Consider the following 9,795-nt stretch of genomic DNA (forward strand, 5'->3'; position numbering starts at 1 on the left):
AGTTTTTTATGTACCAGATAATTCTTTTGTTTTAGCTTCTGAATACACAACTGATTTCACTTACGGTCTCATCTATAGAATTAAGATATCGCGTGATGAATAAGTGAACGTTAGACATCTGAAACCCCAACCAAATGCATATATTTCCGACTACACTGAATCCACGATATCATCATCATCATTAGATCTTCGATATTGTCTACTTCATTGCCTGCACGGTTGAATCTCACCCGTCATGACTTCTTATTTAGGACTTCGAAAGTACTGATCGAAGTTTAGCATCGATGAACAAGTGAGTACTACTAAAATGCGGGGTTTATGAAAATTGGTTCATTCAAATTAAATTAAAAAAACAACGAAGTTAAACTAAACGCTTTTATGCGTAAGGATATTTTTTAGCATTTCGACAGATGTTATTCCAAAGAGATCACTTTAAAAAACTAAATAAATTTCTCTACCGAAATTTAAATCTCTAAGACAAGTTGAAAATACTTTTAAGGGATACATGCATAAATAGACAAGTTTATTCCGCATGGTTTATTGCTTATCATCAGTTCAAATATCACTAATAAATATAAAACAAGGAAATACTCAGGAAACGACTATGTTCAATTGTAACTTTGGCATTTATTTATTTCTTTATTCACTGAATGTTAAACAAGAATTTTGATGAGAAAAACTCCTTGTCTTTTTTGTTTCTTCTATTGTTATTATTTTCGAAAACTATTTCCTCTCGTTTCATTCAATGCATGTAATCATAGATGTTCGTACTACTTTCGTTGTTTACTTATCAAAATAAAAAGTCGTTTAGATTGTTGTTTTCCTGTAGATAAAATAATTATTGATGAAATAAAGAAGAATATGTATAGGGGATTCTGATGATAAGAAATAGACTTTTAAGGGTTGTACTTATACATAGTATTCCTTGACGAGAATCCTGATCTCTAGTACATAACTAAATACATTTGAGGTGCTGTGAAACTGATAATATTGAGTCAGTGATCATACATCGCTTCATTTACCTCTTATCTCCACATTTTATTTATTAATTATTGGAAGGGGTAACAAGAAATCTCAGTCCTACAAGAGATTATTTAAAGCCCAAACAACTTAGTGTTAACTTTTCAGAATGTGAATTTGAGTGAAACGGGTTCGAGTTAAATACTGAGTATCAGTTCCGTTAAGATCGTAGATATGCTACATGGGGCCTAACAAAGGTCAATTCTTAATGTAAACTATGAAGTACTTTGTACAGTTAAAATGGGGACTGTTCAGACCAATAACATCATAACACTTTGAAAGTTCGAGTTTACAAGCAGCTCAATTTTTCGAACACCTCGTAAATTATGGTCACATCGCCCTAGTAAAGTCATCTATAAAACCAAACAAAGTGAAACTTATGCACTACAAACTCTTTGGCAATCCAGCTATTTAAGGCTAAACTGATTATACAAAGAATAACACGTTCGATATCTCATTTTATCTTAGTTAGAACTTGGCTGTTTATCTTTAAAACTTAATTATAAATTGTTATTCACTCCTTTATAATTTTCTTCATAATTATTGACTAGCTGTTATTTCACTATTCAGTTATTATTTTCTTATTAATCAAGTGAATAATTATCTCTAAATTATTTTCATGTTATAATTTTTAATTGGTCCTTAGATCTTTACATAACCTGCTATGATAGTTAGTTGGAGGTAGTTGACATAGGCTTCGTGCGACATACCTACGATCTTAACGGAACTGATCATCAGTATTTTAACTTGAACCCGTTTCACCCAAATCCACAGCTGTTTAGGCTTTGAATAATCTCCTGTAAAATTGAGATTTCTTGTTACCTTATCTAATAACTAATCAGTTGTAATTAATCGTTGTTCGATATTTGATATTTCCAAATAATTTAATATCCAATTAAATTTTATTTATAATAAACTCATAAACATATTGCATTAATTTCAATACGATTGTACAAGCATTATTAAATAATATCAAAGGAAGGAAGATGTTCTTCTTTGAATAGTCTATATTTTTTCATTATTGACATCATAGCTTTCTTTAGTTGCTTAAATGCCTAATATTCATGAACTATTGACAAATTATTCATTAGTAATTTATGTGGCAAATAACTTTCTAAATCAATAAATTATGCCATTTGTATTCCACTAAAGTGTGGTGTGCTCGGATATAGTGTATTTTCGGAGAAAATAATATTCCATAATGACTTTTGATGTAGAAGGCTTTTAAAGTACATGGAAATAATACTTACGGATAGAATTATACTCCTCTATTTCAGCTTAATAAATCATAGACAATAGATTTTGAGTCTTTTCGTAGGGTAGCTTCGTTTTCACTGTGCACCGGATTTGATGATAGATGTCTGATATATATATATATCAGACGAGTAAATCGAAAAAAGTAACTTATATTTTGGTGTGATTATACTGATAAAGTCATCATATGGCTTCCCTACGGGGTTTGTTTTGTATCATTCAGGCAGATCGTTAGCTAAAAAAACTATTTAAACCGTAATATTCCATTTAGTTTTGTGATGTTCAGTGATTTATATGATAGGATACTTCTAATCTGGTTCATTTGACATTAATTTAGTTAGATGCCATATACTACTTAAATAGATATATCAGCAACCTTACATTAATTACTCGTCATTTCAAAGATAAACCGTTTGATTTTCAACGGTGGGTACTTATGTATTCTTCATTGATAAGGGTTAGATAAAGCACCTTTTGTGAAACACACATTACTTTAAATTCAAGTTATAACTAAATCATTTACTAGTACTCATCGGGAAGCTTTCGGTGTTGAGAAAGTTCTGAAGTCTATTTCTAATATTAGATACAAAAATTCTAGAATTTCCACCTTAATTTCTCATTGATGTCACTCACGTTAGCAAGAAAACAATGGGACGTAAAATACCGGCTTAACTAGTTGTTAAGTAAGGTCAATTAGAAATCTGTCATAAATTAACTGTTCGACGAGTGATTCATATTCACGTTATCATTTGTGAATTATTTTAAAATGACGATTCGTTACGCCGTTTAGCTTCTAACCATTAACTTACCTATTTCGTCCCATGAATATTATCAGTCAGGTTATATTACTCGTTTCTTCGGATTTTCTCGCCTGGTCAAACCAGAAATTAATCTATCCAGCATTTCATTTCAAGATCACTATGTTATAACAGAAAAAGTGTTTTCATTACAATGAAGTCCAAATTAAAATAAACTGCTGGAGAATATCTGACAATGAAACCCGAAAGGCTTTTGTCACTCTGTTTGGGATTTTCCTACTGAATTTACTTGGATTCTACTGCTAGTCAACATACAAATTTACCAAAAACATGTGACTAAATGGGAATATCAAGGTTACCCTCTCAGTATACACGTATGGCGGAAGGTGACTAATTGCTTCTAGTAACCATCATTGACAACGGGAAGATGCGAACCCTTAAACACAAAATAAAATGCTCCTTGTAAAACACTTTGTAAACCTCATTCTCTTCAAGTACAAAAAATTAACTTATCTTACTTTTCTGATAGTGTTATCGTTATCATCCACAAACTAAATGCACAACTTTTGTAACTAAAGATACTGAAACGCAATATCAATCTTAGTTGGATCAAGGTTATCGTTGGACACAGAACTGCAACCACTTGGCTAAGTGACATTTAAATGCTGTAAATTTATTTTAACAGAAATTGGTGACTTTCATGGTTAGAATCATGATATGATATTACCTGGACCACTATCGTAAACCTGGAACACTGAACGGCTGTTCCGTCCTAGCATTCGTCTCCTCGGCAATGTGCATGCACAATCCCACACGTGAGACTCCAACCCAGGACTTCGGCCGCTCAACATCTAGACCACTGAGTCGGTATCCAGCGGTGTAAACGTTTAACTTCAATCGATCCGTTATCTTTTGCAACCCTTCATCCATTGTCTGTAGTGGATAACTGTCTCACACTCGACATGGCTTGAACAAAATTGTTATGGCTGCTCACTAGAATTCCTAGAGTTACATTTTGAAGCTAGTCACCAGTGAGCGTATAAGTGTTATTAATAAGGGGTCATCGTGGAGATTATATTATTTTTCAGTTGAAATCACGAACTGATCACCGTTGGTTACTCGCAGGTTTTAGCAATTTTAGCTCGTAATGGCTATATCAAAAACTTATAACCTTTCTACACAATATTTCGCAAGACATGGGTAAGTTATTGTGCTTATCACGACAGTACATGTAGCATTGATGAATAAACAAAAATTGTGGTAATAAATTCAGTCCAATCACTGTCATTTGTCATTTATTTCTTACAAAAATTGATGTATAATCAAGTTTAATATTAATTTTACTCCTTTAATGTTCTATAATTTATAATCTAATATATTTCTTTTAGGCTGAACGTTTAGAGTGCGTAAATAATTTTTGTTATTACAGCTCTAATTTATAATTTAGCATATTAAACCACGTGAAATGACTACAATAGATTTAATAGTAGAATTTAACAACAGTCATTATTCTAAGTTAATAAAAATAATACTAATGATTGAATAAGATGATCATCAGATCCACTCGATATACTTCATATACTATGAAAAATAGGTTTGTTCTTTAGGAATATTATATATATATATATATATATATATATATATATATATATGGTGTTGTGACTTTAAGCCTGGCTAATTACCATGTGATTTATTTGCCAATCGGAATATGACTCATATAATCTTAGCACTGTGCCGAGTCAATGACTTTTGACCGGTATGAGTAGCCTAGTTTCCTTATTGATCATTTGTCCGCCTAACCCTTCCAGTTAAGTTCAGAACACAAATAACAACTTCCAATATGCGAATCATTTATTTCAAACATACCTGGTTTATATACAAGCCAAACGGACCACATCACGCCATAAAATAGAAAAAACACATTAAACTAAGAAGTGACTGTGATCGTGGGAGACGGTAATTGATAAACTGAACATAATTAAAGAACAGTAAATCGTATAACGATAGTCTATAAGTCAAAATAAAGCCAATAATAAGAAGAATATAGATATAGATAATCTAGTTACTGAATAATTATACAATAAGAATATTATATACAATATTAGTTCATTAATAGTCCTCAGAAGATATTCGTAATTTACTCTCCACTAGGATATAACATGTGGAATTAAACGAAATTGATTTATCAACAAATGACCTGAGACTGGAGACTATTAAAACAGCTGTATTGAGTTGGCGAATTAGTGAACACGTGTTGAGTTAAACTATAAGGTGTTAACCTATACATGATCTATCAAGATTTTTCTAAAAGTCTTGAATTTATTTCAGAAAAATTTCAATGGCTTGAAAACATGGAACATTGAAATTGAATATTATGGATGTTACTGATTCAAACATTTTCACATGAATCTATTCTCAAACCCTGGCTGAAATAATTTCAAAAGATAGAACCATTGCCTAACGGGCTGAATATCTGGCCGTATAGAAAAAAACTGAAGCGATTATTTACATACAAAATATTCAGCGAAAATATTGTTATCACAAGTCAATTACGACTTAAGAGCCAAGATCATAAAATAGCATGATTATTCAAATTAAGGCATTGTAATAGATGTACCGAAAGATATTGATAATTCTCATTCAACCCTAAAAATTGTGATGAAAGTCTATTATTTTACCTTAACAGAGTATTTGTCTTATAACGTTCTGACAACTAATGTGTTTAAAAATATGCCGGATACGAGTAGGTTAATTGAGCTGATATTTTACTCATTGAAGAGATTTCTATAGTTCAACTAGATAAATATGAATATATATATAATCTAATTACATAATAATTATCCAGTGAGAATATATTTAATAATAGACCATAAATTATTCCAAGCAACTACCATTCATTTATTCTTCAATCGGATAATAACAGCGACGTAGGTCGTTATATTGCATCAGCGTATGTTAGTAATCTACCTAGGTAAGACAATACTTCCGTCAATATTATTTTAGTGTATAGTGATAAATAATCATACTAAACGTGCAATAACATAGTTAGGAAATAAAAATATACGTAATAATATTCCGCTAATGAATTAATATATGTTTGTCAATCTGTTGCAACGTGGATCTTACAGGAAATAAAAATTATTTGCAGCATTTTTACTGTCTGGTGAAGATCATCAAAAAGAACATTACTTGATAGTAGAAAAAATCTTGATATTTTAAAATCGGTTAAGACAATCAGTACCCGAACTGTTTTGAACATACAGTGTTACGTCCAGGCCACAGAGATCATTACAATTTATAATTGCCCTTATTACATAGTACCATCTGTACATGTGTATCACTGTCTCTGAACATAAAGCTAAAGGTTGAAATACACAGTTTTCTTGTAGGATGAAAGTGTTACATCTAACACATAAAAATGTGAAATGTTAACAATGAATTCCGGTTTCTCATTTCAGATGCTTGTATATTTACGTTTATGCTTATTTACTTTTGCATTCGTTGTCAAGGCATATTTTTTCAAGGGCAGAGAATAATAGTGAATGGAAATAAGTTTAAGACATGTGAAAAAAAACTTGTCAGCTTAAATGATGGGTTCAATTAATTAATTGAAATAGTTAAATGGAAAACAATTTTCTCTTTATCCATTCAGAATTTTATTAGTTTTCAGGTACAACAAACACGTGATTAGAAATCAGTATCTGTTGGCAATAAACTGATCGTCATCATAACTGAGAAATAGTTATCAGTTTTTTCTAGTGTAATTTGGATAATATGTAGAGTCTTTCCGTTTAGAGTGAAATTATATGCACGTAATTATTACAGCTTTTCTATTGTCACAATCATTAATGACTTCAATTGACATCAAGGGACAAATCTAGTTCTGTTTTCCATGTATTGAGTAAAAAAAATGATACCACTCTTTCATTAACAACCACTTGTATCGTGTGGTGTTCGAATATAAATGTTCTAGACTTTTCTTAAGATATTTTATACGAATATTCGTCAAGATTAGAACGAATAGTTTGACAGTTTTCTTAAGATACTTCAGATTCAAGTTCGAACGTGATCACAGTAATAGGTAAGTATTTTTCTAAGCATATTGTTTCTAGTAAAGTTTCCGTCCCTGGAAGCGCGAAAGCATACAGTCAGAGAATTCGAATGGTCAACGTTTCTCTGTTTTTTTATTCGTCATTCATAGTTTCACTAGAATCAGAAACCATATTTGAAGTTTGTTTGCTATAGAAGTGGTTGGAAACCTGTTAGGAGAAATCGCAATCGTCCTCACAGAAGAAGGTAATTATAAAAACTTAATAATGCCATTTTATCCAGAGCTTTATCGAAATTCAGTTGTCTAGGATTTTTAATTTCCAAGGAGATAGATGGAAGCTTGACTGTAGTTCGTGGAAACGTGAGGATAACAATGGATGCAGTTCTTTGGCTTGTCACAATAGTTCATTGATGCGGAACCTAACGGGATCAGAGTTCGGATCCGCCAAGCCTCAACTAAACCATTTCACTGGTGCATTTGATGCGATGCATTATGTTTTATTCATCAATTTGGGGGCGTCTATATCTGCTCGATGCGTTCAAGTTGATGCATAAGGTATTTTATCAGGTTAATCTCTCAGGTAAATAATGTCATTACGTTAATGAATAAAATGAAGTTATAAAAAAGTCAGGGCATTAATTAAATTGTGTTACCATATCAACAAAGTGATTGTCAACTAATTACTAATTCTTACCCAATTCATAATATTCCATTTATTGCGTAACTCATGACTAAATATTTAATTCAATTTGCATTTGCATTATTGTCTTTCTCACTTTATTTCATCTATATTTGATGCTCATTAATAATCATACAATTTCATTTAACGTATCAACCTATTCAAGTTACCGGTGCATATTAATCGTTTCAACATTGACAATTTTATGATATTTTACAAACAATCTTGAATTCACACACTATAATTTGAAACGATGTAATTGGCTCGAACCTGCTCACTTTTTGGTTTTCTAATTTGAAAATAGAACTGTAGAACCTGAAGAGAATTTGTTGAAAAGAATATTATTCGTCCAGATATCAGTGTCTTAAATATGCGCCTCACTGTCTAATAATTTAATGTCAGTCATTTTTAATGAATGTCATTTCAACGTCTATTTTCCAAGTCGTTGACCCACTTCTTGTTCTGGAATATTGATTCAAGCCTTTATTATTCGTATCAAACGTAGTACATATGTAACCAAACCATCAATAGCCTCAAAATGCCCTGGCAGAGTCGAGAGTGGAGACAGTCTGCTCTCACTTTCGAAATGCTCTCATATGGCCACGTGTATACAGCCACCGTCAGAAAAGTTATACTCACTACGTTCTCGAGGCAGAGGAGTTGTGTACGAAATTGAGAGGACGAAAAGGATTAAACTAGGAGAGTTTGAAAACCTTGATTACAAACCAATGGTGCATAAGAACTTCAGTATTCTGAAGGAACAAACGGCGTATGGACCAATTGTTGGTCATCGGCTACCATGGGACTGCATCTCTCAAAGTTGCTCCAGTGCCTTGTGGATTAGACATTTAGGTCAAAGGCACTGGGTGTCCACCCCTAAGAAAACCACCTGCTTCGGTCTGGACACCCGGGCAGTATCATAGCCCTCACACAAATCAAATGGAATGACAATTAATACTGGAAATATTATTCTAGCTTCAATTGAAATTCAGACAATTCGCATTAATTTTACTTTTTTATATATTACGTCACTTGTGCATTCGCCTTTATTTTCATGTCGCGTATATTATTTTTCAATTTATACAGCAGCTCGCCTATGGTGGAAACCCTGTTCTATCTAAATGATCTCGAGTCACTGACTGGTCGAACGTTGAATGCTACCACCAAATACGAATACTGAAACAGTCTTTCTGAAACCACGTATGCCATTCAAACTGGTTTCCTTCAACGTTCGCACACTAATGCAGGGTTGGCTACGTCTTTAGAAAGTCTTGATATCGATGTTTGTTGTCTGTCCAAGACTCGTATTCAAAACTCTAGTGAAATAATACAAACTCGCTCTCCGTTTGTCGCTTCGGAAAGCTTGTTTTACATGCGTTGATCCGCGGATCCTGTGGCATCTTGGTCTAGTTTTGCTGGCGTTCGTGTTGCACTAAGCTCTAGAGCTGCAGTGGCACTGACAGACTGGATCCCCATTAACAGTCGCTTATGTGCTGTTAGATTAGAAAATTCCATCAAAGTGAGAAGAAATTGGTGTCAGAAACGATGTCTTTTCGCCATCTCCGCTTATGCTTTGACAGATTGCAGCCCGGATGCAATCAAGGATGAGTTTTACCACCAGCTAAAAGTTTTTCTACAGAAAGTGCGTTCGACGGATATTGTAGTACTAGCGTGAGATTTGAATGCTCAGGTCAGGCATGTAGGTACTGGCGAGAGTTGTTTAGGTAGCCGATGGGTTGCACGACGCCATGAAAATGACGAATGAAGTCGCATGAGGGTTTGCGAAATGTCACTGGGTTTCTTCAGGCTCCTTACAACTCATTGAAGCCTGTCGGCCTACTTCAGGTAACCACGTGTTTGACCACAAACGAAGACTGTTACGTAATGGAATCGGCCAAAGCTTGAGTAAGGACCGAGAAGCCTGGTAGTCGGAGCGTATCAATAGGTTGAAAGCAGCAGCTGGATCTAATAACTTCCGGAAGTTCTTTCAACTCATCTGAGCCATTGGCAGCAAGAAGTCTGGTGTGAGCGAA

Source organism: Schistosoma haematobium, chromosome ZW (genome assembly GCF_000699445.3).
Source record: "Schistosoma haematobium chromosome ZW, whole genome shotgun sequence".
Classification (NCBI taxonomy): Eukaryota; Metazoa; Platyhelminthes; class Trematoda; order Strigeidida; family Schistosomatidae; genus Schistosoma; species Schistosoma haematobium.